The sequence below is a fragment of the Rhagoletis pomonella genome, unplaced genomic scaffold (assembly GCF_013731165.1).
Source record: "Rhagoletis pomonella isolate Grant_MI unplaced genomic scaffold, Rhpom_1.0 Rhpom_scaffold_06292, whole genome shotgun sequence".
NCBI lineage: Eukaryota > Metazoa > Arthropoda > Insecta > Diptera > Tephritidae > Rhagoletis > Rhagoletis pomonella.
The window spans coordinates 1-9,966 of record NW_023464825.1 but is presented as its reverse complement, the minus strand read 5'-3'; the positions used below and the strand labels follow the sequence as shown (position 1 = coordinate 9,966).

Here is a 9,966-nt window from a genome sequence, read left to right as displayed (position 1 = left end):
ATAGGAAAGAGGTCGTAAAAGACGTAGGTACACAATTAGTAAAATATGCTTGATATTAAGCCATTGCGACTTTCTGGATTTAACAGTAAAAGCGATTACAAACATATAAATAGGTTAGGTTAGGTTGATGTGGCAGTCAATTCAAATTACCAACTCATTTAGACCTTGCAAGTCCATTGTGATACCATTGTGAAACACGGGAACCTCAGTGGCTATTCTCCATAGAACTACTTTGAAGCGCTTATGAATCGCGTAGGATTGGTTTTATTCTCCTACACCGGATAGTTACGTAAGAGAGGTGAAAAACTGCCTACCCAAACAGCACGCTCTGTTTTTAGCTAAAGCTGTGCAGCTACAGAAGAGGTGTTCAATTGTTTCTTCTTCTTCCTCATCTCTATAACTTCTGCTATATTCATTCCTAATCTCGAAGCGTGTCTACCAAATGGCCAGTAAACGGTTACACAAGCAAAGTCCATCGAAATGTCTTCTATTGGGAGGCTGAGCGGTGCTTCCGTCTTTGTCTTATCAATTTGCGGCCATAGTAGCGTAGTGTTTATACAAATGCCCTAATCTCATCACGACATACTGGCCTCTTGAATGATGTTATTTTTAATCCTTAACTTGCAGGATGCCAGGGGTATCCCAATTTTGCCTCTGTTTTCACACACTGGAAGATTGTTATATATCTGACTTTAAAGACGGTGCTAACATCGTTCAGAACTGCCCGGCATTCTGGCAACCTCTGGTGATAGCTTACCGGTATCATTGATTTGATGACCACCTGGATATTCGAGAAGATATTTATCGAAGCCTTCGTTACGGCATATATGTTAGGAAACACAGCTACCTCCTTTATTGCTAGAACTTCTGCCTGATAAACGTTGCAGTGGTTCGAAATTCGGGCGGATATTTCTAATCCTAGTTCCTTAGAGAAAACTCCATAGCCCACCCTATTATCTAGCTTAAATCAATCAATCAATCAATGTAGAAATTTAGTTCCTCCCTAGTTGTAAATAATACTCCGCCAATGCCCTACCCTGTTGCGTTTTCTTCTTCTTAATTGGCGCTGTAACCGCCTAAGCGATTTTGGCCGAGTCCAAAACAGCACGCCAGTCATTTCTCTTCTGTGCTAACTGACGCCAATTGAAAATGCCAAGTGAAGCCAAGTCCTTCTCCACCTGGTCTTTCCAACGCAGAGGAGGCCTTCCTCTTCCTCTGTTACCAGCATCGCGGCCCGCGTTGAATATTTTCAGAGCAGGAGCGTTTCTGTCCATCCGAACGACATGGCCAAGCCAGCGGAGCCGCTGAATTTTAATTCGCTGCACTATGTCTATATCGTTGTAAAGCTCATACAGCTCATCGTTAAATCGTCTGCGATATTCGCCATCACCAACGCGTAAAGGTCCGTAAATCTTTCGCAGAATCTTTCTCTCGAAAACTCCAAGAGCCGCCTCATCAGATGCTTTCATTGTCCATGCCTCCGCGCCATACACCAGCACAGGCATGATGAGTGACTTATAGAGTGTGATCTTTGTACGACGAGAGAGGACTTTACTTCTCAATTGCCTACTCAGCCCAAAGTAGCACTTGTTGGCAAGAGTGATTCTCCGTTGGATTTCAAGGCTGACATTATTATTGGTGTTAATGCTGGTTCCCAAATAAACGAAGTCGTCTACTTTTTCAAACTTGTAACTGTCAACAGTGACGTGGGTGCCAAGACGCGTATGCTCTGACTGTTTGTGTGATGACAGGAGATACTTCGTTTTGTCCTCGTTCACCACCAGACCCATTCGCTTTGCTTCTCTATCCAATCCCGAGAAGGCAGAACAGACGTAGCCCTTGTTTTTACCGATAATATCGATGTCGTCGGCATACGCCAGCAAATGTACGCTCTTATAAAGTATTGTGCCTGAGCGGTTCAGTTCTGCGGCTCTTATTATCTTCTCCAACATAAGATTAAAGAAATCACACGAAAGGGAGTCCCCTTGTCTGAAACCTCGTTTGGTATCAAACGGCTCGGAGAGGTCCTTCCCTATTCTGACGGAGCTGGTGGTATTGCTCAACGTCATTTTACACAGCCGTATTAGTTTCGCGGGGATACCAAATTCAGACATCGCGGCATAAAGGCAACTTCTCTTCGTGCTGTCGAAAGCGGCTTTGAAATCGACAAATAGATGGTGTGTGTCGATCCTATTCTAGCGGGTCTTTTCCAAGATTTGGCGTATTGTGAATACCTGATCTATGGTGGATTTTCCAGGCCTAAAGCCACACTGATAAGGTCCAATCAGCTCGTTGACGGTGGGCTTCAGTCTTTCGCACAATACGCTCGATAAGACCTTGTAACCTATGCTTAGAAGGCTAGTTCCGCGGTAGTTGGCGCGTATGGCGGGGTCGCCTTTCTTGTGGATTGGGCAGAGCACACTTAAATTCCAGTCGTCGGGCATGCGTTCATCTGACCATATTCTGCATACGAGCTGATGCATGCACCTCATCAGCTCCTCGCCGCCGTACTTGAATAGCTCGGCTGGCAGGCCGTCAGCTCCAGCAGCTTTGTTGTTTTTCAGCCGCGTAATCGCTATTCGTACCTCGTCATAGTCAGGCGGTGGGACAGCTACTCCATCATCATCGACTGGGGACTCGGGTTCGTCTTCCTCACTACTTTCAGCGCTGCTACCATTCAGTAGGTTATAAAAGTGTTCCCTCCACAATTTAAGTATATTCTGGACATCGGTCACTAGGTCGCCATTGTTGTTCTTACAGGAGTTCGCCCCGGTCTTGAAACCTTCCGTAAGTCGCCTAACCCTCTGGTAGAATTTTCGGGCGTTCTTCCTGTCGGCCAGCATCTCAAGCTCTTCGCACTCACGTATTTCGGCCTCTCTCTTCTTATTGCGGCAAATACGTCTCGCTTCCTTCTTCAGTTCCCTATAACGGTCCCACATGGCTCGCGTTGCGCCCGATCGCAGCGTGGCCCTGTAGGCGGCATCTTTTTTCTCTGCGGCTTCTTGACATTCCTCATCGTACCAGTTGTTCTTTCGGGCTCGCTGAAATCCAACTACTTCTTCGGCGGCGGTACTTAATGATCGGGAAATGTGGTTCCACTGCTCGCGTACGTCGGATTGTTGAAGAGTGCTCTCAGAGAGCAGGTGTGTGAGTCGAGTGGCGAATAAATTGGCCGTCTGTTGTGATTGCAGCTTTTCGACGTTAAGCTTTCCTTGCATTGTTGGGCGCACATTTTTTTGCTGCACAGAGGCGGGTGCGTATCTTGGCTACAACAAGATAGTGGTCCGAGTCGATGTTTGGCCCTCGGAGTGTACGTACGTCCAAAACGCTTGAAGCATGCCTTCCGTCTATCACAACATGATCGATTTGGTTTCTCGTTTTTCGATCTGGAGACAGCCATGTAGCTTGGTGGATGTTCTTATGCTGGAACCTAGTACTACATATTACCATATTTCGGGCCCCGGCGAAGTCGATCAGCCTCAGTCCGTTATCGGACGTTTCGTCGTGGAGGCTGAATTTTCCGACAGTGGCGCCAAAGATCCCTTCCTTGCCCACCTTGGCATTAAAATCGCCAAGCACGATTTTGACATCGTGTCGGGGGCAGCGCTCATATGTACGTTCCAAGCGCTCATAGAAGAGATCCTTGGACGCCTCATCCTTCTCTTCCGTCGGGGCATGGGCGCAGATGAGCGAGATGTTGAAGAATCTAGCTTTGATGCGGATTGTGGCTAGACGTTCGTCCACCGGGGTGAACGCCAGTACTCGGCGACGGAGTCTCTCTCCTACCACGAATCCAACACCGAATTTGCGCTCCTTTACGTGGCAACTGTAGTAGACGTCGCAAGGCTTCACGCTTACTTTACCTTGCCCCGTCCATCGCATTTCTTGGATGGCGGTGATGTCAGCCTTTGTCTTCCCGAGGACATCAACCAGCCGGGCAGAGGCACCTTCCCCATTAAGGGTCCGGATATTCCAGGTGCATACCCTTAAATCATAGTCCTTTATACGTTTGCCGTGGTCGTCATCAGAAAAAGGGGGTCTCATCCGAGGCTTGTTGGAATTTTTCATTGGGCGGGGTTTTAACGTGGCGGGACCCAAACCCAGCGCACGCGAAGTTTTACGCCTTCTCACTTTAGCTCGCTCCCAAACGGGTGTTTGGTTGCTACCCAGAGGATACGTGGATATAAATATCCGGACGTTGTGAGCTGCGATTTGAACCGTACGCACAAGAATCGCTTCTGGCCACTCCCAGGTGAATGGCAGTCAAAAGTTTTCCACTTCTGCGCACGGAACCATCCATGTGTTTTAATTCCCAATAATATTGCTGCGCCTTCACCTCAGACATTTTTGCAACTTTGGTCAATTCATGTATATTTTCTTAACCCCCTGCTTCTACATAGTGCAATTCTGAATACGTACATATAAAGAGTCCTAGTACTGCCGTAGTGGTGGCATGTTCATACGTAAATAGCTCAACTTTATTCAAAGACAACACCTATGAGTCTATCACCAGAGCGATTTTATAAAGATCCGTCAAGACCATACGTGGACTGACAATCACTCTGTAGGTCCGATGTTAAGTCTGGTGCATAGAATAAAAGCCGTAGTCATTTATAATATATGCGGCAGCGATTCCTCACTTGACAGTAGCGTTAGGTATAGCTGCTTCCCTCTTACTTTGCTTACCATCATCACTGTCTAATCTTGGGAATGGTCTCGAAGGTTCCTCCGGAACCCGGGCCCTGGTCGGTGGTCAGTTGGGGATATTATTCCTTTGTACAGTCACAAGGTTAGCGTCCTGGTAGGGCTTCTCCAGGTTAGAAATCGCCTGTTTATAAAGCATCGCTGATCTCTATTCGGCAATGGACATAGGCTTTATCTGTCGCCGGTATCGGCGTCCATGACTTCAGGTAAGGAAACAGCATACCTTCCAAGGATATTCTTGAACACCAGCAAGAGTTATATTAGGATAGACCTGCAGTTTTCTGCCTTAAGATTTCAGTTCGGGTGTTTCCTGTCAAGGATCGGCAGGACTAGATGCTTCCTGGTGACTTTACTGATGTACCTGCGACCGCTTGGAGGGATTTTCGCGGGGAAATTATAGCAAAAACTCATCCTTCTCAGTTCGTTGGCGGTGTTCTATTTCGGCCGTTGCCTTTTATACCCAAGTGGAGACCTTTTTCTCTTTAGGAACTAACACAGAAACAACGCATTAAAAAATCAGCACTGTACTGAATTAGTGCTCCATTTTTATCTGATTTTGAGCTAAACTTCGCCTTATAACGATGCCAGCTACCAGTCATTGGCCTCGTTAGTTTTTTACGAAATTATGTCCTTTCTCCTTACCCACGTGAAAGCTACTCTTAGACAAGATTCGCGCAGACCCGCGTAGTCGGGACGCTACATGATATCCAGATATGTTAACCACCCCCAGTTTCAGATCAATATCTATTGTTTGGTGGAAATTAAACAGCTGCTTGAATAATGCGATTCTTCATAGCACACTGCCATCTTAATGCGAGAGTGGCTAGACACAATAGTCATAAGTGCTGCGCTACGCTTCTCAAAGCCAACTTCAAGCTCTGGGTGTAGCTTATGCTTACTTTTAAACGCTGTACATCTCAGCGCGATAGATGAAGACATTGAACAACAAAAAAAATCGAAAAGATAACACAAGCAAACATGCATACCTTACATATGCAGGCACGCTTAAAGTTTACGCAACTTTAAAATTTTGCCTTGCTCAACGAACTCAGCAATCATCAATTAGGCAATGACGATAGCAACGACAACAGCAAAGGCACGAATACGCCTTATATCTGTGAGATGCAAGTATCTGCTTCCAAGTCTTATATGAAAACGACGCCGTCGCGCTGTGCATAAATAAACAAAACACATCAGCTGTTACTTCCAATGAGTGTGTTATTGGAAGTTGTCAGGCGCGCCGGTAAAAACCACATGGGTGAGTTAAAAACTTATCTGGGAGAGTGATTGTGAGAGAGAAAATTTTATTTATTGCTTGCGAGGGGACGAAAATGTTGCTTGCGTTATTATTGCCTGGCGTGCGCCGAGTTTAAGAAATTTATAGCATGCAAGCTAAATACGGGTAGAAATTTATGCTAACATCTGAAAGTTAGATAAAATTATGCATATTTTATGTAGATGAAAGAAAATTTTTAGAGTAAAAGAGTATGAGGTAAGTTCTGCGAAAAACAACTGACACACCTATAGGTGCTTCATTGAGTTATTGAAACTTTTTCTAGTGCTTGACGACCTTAGGTCGGCCTACTACCTCGCTTTGACTTCTTAATATGCTGGTTTTTGATACGGCAATGATGTACGGATAAGTGGGTTACACAAAAACTTATGGAGCTAATAGTTATGACGACACGAGTAATGGTGAAAACCTAATTTGGGGTTTAAGGTACATGGAACCTAAGTTTAGCACACTTTACCCGAAATCTAAGAAAGTGTTTGCCATGCCATCTTTGAGCAGAGATCAGCCATTCTTTTCTTGATTATGAGTCTTGCTGGCAGTACACATTTATCATACCAAAGTTCATTGTTGTTGTTGTTCTAGCGTCTTACTTAGTTCTGAACACAATCGGCAGCCCTTCGATCGTTGTCGTCAAGCTCAACTAACGCTTGGCCCGGAGAACGCGGTGTTTCGGCGGAGTGCGATGAGAGGGAGAGGAATTTCAATCAGTTGGGCTGAGTGAGTATGTGAAGTGGTGGTTGGTGTCATGGTCATACCTTCACATGATGGACATACAATTGATACGTCGGAGTCTAGTCTGGATGAGTAACATACTACAGTATACAGACCGTAATTGAGCCAGAGTTACGCGGGTCTCTTTATGTAGTTGAAACTTACTATTAGCATCTGGTGGTGGCTGTACTCCAATGACGGTCATTCATCGCCTGTCTATACAGTGCACGGTTCGGTGGATGTTGAGGGAATTGTTGGACCTCCTCCGTTAGTTTTTAGAGGTACCTTCTGAGCTGTCTAGATAGAAGCTACGGCTCAAGAAAGTGTCAGTTCGGGTGATGGCGTATGTAGTTCCCTATTACGAACTGCCTGCTGAGCATAAAGTTGCCCTCCCTTACTGGGACCATTTAGACCTCCCTGTGAATTCCGACGTCAACCGGTCCTGGAATGGCCTGGGTTTTACCCAACATAAGTTGTCTAAGCACGATTAGATCGGTGAAATCTTTTTACTGAAGTTACACGGTTGGTGTAGAGAATACGTTTTCTTTATCGACCTAGAGTGCTCTTTAAGTATGTATTTTCAGCAGTCAAGTTCAGTGTAAGATTCTACCCTGATCAACTGCCTTATTTCAAATATTTTTTGTTTTTTTAAACCAAAATTCCACAACGCACAAAAAAAAAATAACTCAAACTTACTGGAAGTTTGGATTTAGGAAATCGCCTAAATTTGGCCTTCAAAGGTCCAATGATATATCACCTAAAAAGTTCGAATTTTAAAGCATGTTAGGAAAAATATATCATGAAATAGTTTCTACAGAAAAGTTATAAAGATGAAATTACAATTTTTAGCTACATTTTTTTTTTTGATTTCAAAATGTCATGCAATTAAATGTTTTGAAATGCAAGACAGCATTTATTGTATATTTTCTTGTACGATACTTTTTTTATTGAAGTAAATTGCATGAGATGCTGATGTTTTCGGGTCTAGCAATTTCATTAAAAATATCTCATCACTTTGCACAAAAAGGTCTACTTCCACCAATTTTTTTCTCGCTTGCTACAATTTTTTCACAATTGCCTTCAACACCAACTGGAAGACTTTTCTCTCGCAGACGAGTGCGTATTCGCTCATTCTCTCTTCAACGGCCTATCAAAAATTAATGGAAATTCCGATGAGCAAGCAACGAAGTGAATGAATCCAACTAGCTAGCCGCAGGAGCGAACAACATCGACCGTTCTTGTTGAGGCGCCTCAGTCAGCCAACAGCCAAGTAAAAGCAAAGCAGTGGAGCACTTTGCCACGACCCTGTGTGGCATGTGGCAGTTGTAAACGCATCGTGTGCAAGTCAAGTTGTTAGCAGCGGTTAACGTGTGAATTTAAAGTAAAGAAAAAAATAAACGACAACGCGGTGTAGAAGTGAATTTGAAGTAGAGAGCGTGTGTGAATAGAAGAAGTCTTGAAAGTTTATCAGTAAAAATTTAACAAAAAAAATAATAATATTTAATGAATGCAATTGATTGTTGCTGTGTTGTGTGTGAGAAAAGTAATTATTGAACAAACGCTTCAATGAGCTACTGATAGACGAGTGCGTGAATGTGTAAAAGTCAGTCACACGCTAAGTTAAACGCTGCTGGCTGATAAGCTACACATGTATATGTGTATGTATGTATGTATATATGGCTACAGAGCAAGCCACTGAAGTATCGAGCGGAAGCGTAAATATTTAGAAAATATACAAAGAAAACATTTGCTATAAGAAAATTGTGCAAAAGGTCAACGAAAGTTCACCAAAAGCAACCGGCAACGCCTTGACGCTCGACGAAGTGAACAGAGAATTGACGCTATTTTGTGACAGTTACGCCTGCAATAAGCGCGAAGGGGTGTTGAGAGTGGCAGTGCAAAAGTGTTGCGCGGAAGTGACAATTATACAGTAAAAAGAAGAAGAGGTGGAAGCTAAAGTGACATTTGTGAACGTTTAAGAAGACACTTGAGTGTTGGTAGGCTCATAAGAACTTTTATGATCCCAGACTAGTGCTATAAAAAGTGGTGTAAAGTGGTGGAGCGCCTCTGAAAAAGGTGAGATATTGCAAAAAAAAGCATAGAACAAAAACCGGAATTCTATGCACACACTTTAGCCTTTTTATATATGTTTCTAATGCGTTGAACATTTGACCGCGCGCAGAAGAACGCTTGCGAAAGAAAAGGCATTTTTAAAAGCTCAGACGCCACTAAAAGATGCAAAAATTACTGTTGCGTCCAAAGCGCCTCCCAACGCGCACATTTTAATTAGCAACTAACTACTAACAACCCACCGCGCGTTTCAGCGCCCCTCTAATGCACAATAAAGAAGTGTTTTACAACACGTTCATTTTCCCGAACTTTTGAAACGCTATGCTGCCTAGTTTATTTTATAATATAGCTGTCAATAAATTAAGCTTAAGCTTAGCGCTTGCAATTAACTTGTTATTGTTGTTGTAAAGTGCTTTAAAATGTATGCAAGTTTGTAGATGAACTAAACGAATTCACCGCGCGCGCGGCCTATGAAGACATTTAAACTCGTCAACGTTACTTAGCTCATCATCAGCTCCTAAACTAATACTGTTATTGCATCTAAAAAGGTAGAGCCTTGAAAGCGCTGGTAAAGCAAATTGTGTAAAAATTCACAGTAAAGATTCTAACAGCGCAAAGTCCTAAGCGCGCGCTTACCATTTACTGTTCTTCAATAAAGCGCGTTATTTACCTTTTTAACTGCTCCGAGCAACGGTTGTTATAATTGTTGTACTTGCGCTATTGTAAAGTAAATTAAATGCAATTTTCACGCATTCTTTGTTGACATTAGCTACGCCAACATTGCCATTCAACAAAGCGTAATTGGCAAACTGTGTGTATGTTTTGGGTTTGTTTTTGTTGTAGTGTTTCTTTTTGTTGTTGTTGTCATAATGTGTTTACATGTGGCATATAAATGTGATTGGCTGGAAATTGATTTATGTCAAAACACAACGCGTACAAAGGAAATCAAAATAAGCCAGTGAGCGAGCGCCAGAGGATTGGCGAAAACCAAAGTCCAAAATCAAAAATAATTGAAATTGAATTAAATCCTGCGAATGAAACGACAAGCAAACAAAACAAATTGAAATGAAAGAAAATTATATTTTTGAAAATCAATCAGCAAATCCAATTGTATTGTTGATGAAAGTGAGCAGTTAGACCAACCAACAAAACAGTGAAGAAATAAAAAAAGTTGCAAGAAAAAAAAA

General features: G+C 43.2%; 1 long non-coding RNA gene across 1 annotated transcript; it reads left to right on the top strand.

Moving 5' to 3' along the window:
- The first annotated feature begins 7,957 nt into the window (after positions 1–7,957).
- LOC118755450 lies at positions 7,958–9,966 on the top strand. The gene is made up of 2 exons (XR_004995010.1): positions 7,958–8,785; positions 9,721–9,966. It is a non-coding gene; the product is annotated as an uncharacterized LOC118755450 (long non-coding RNA).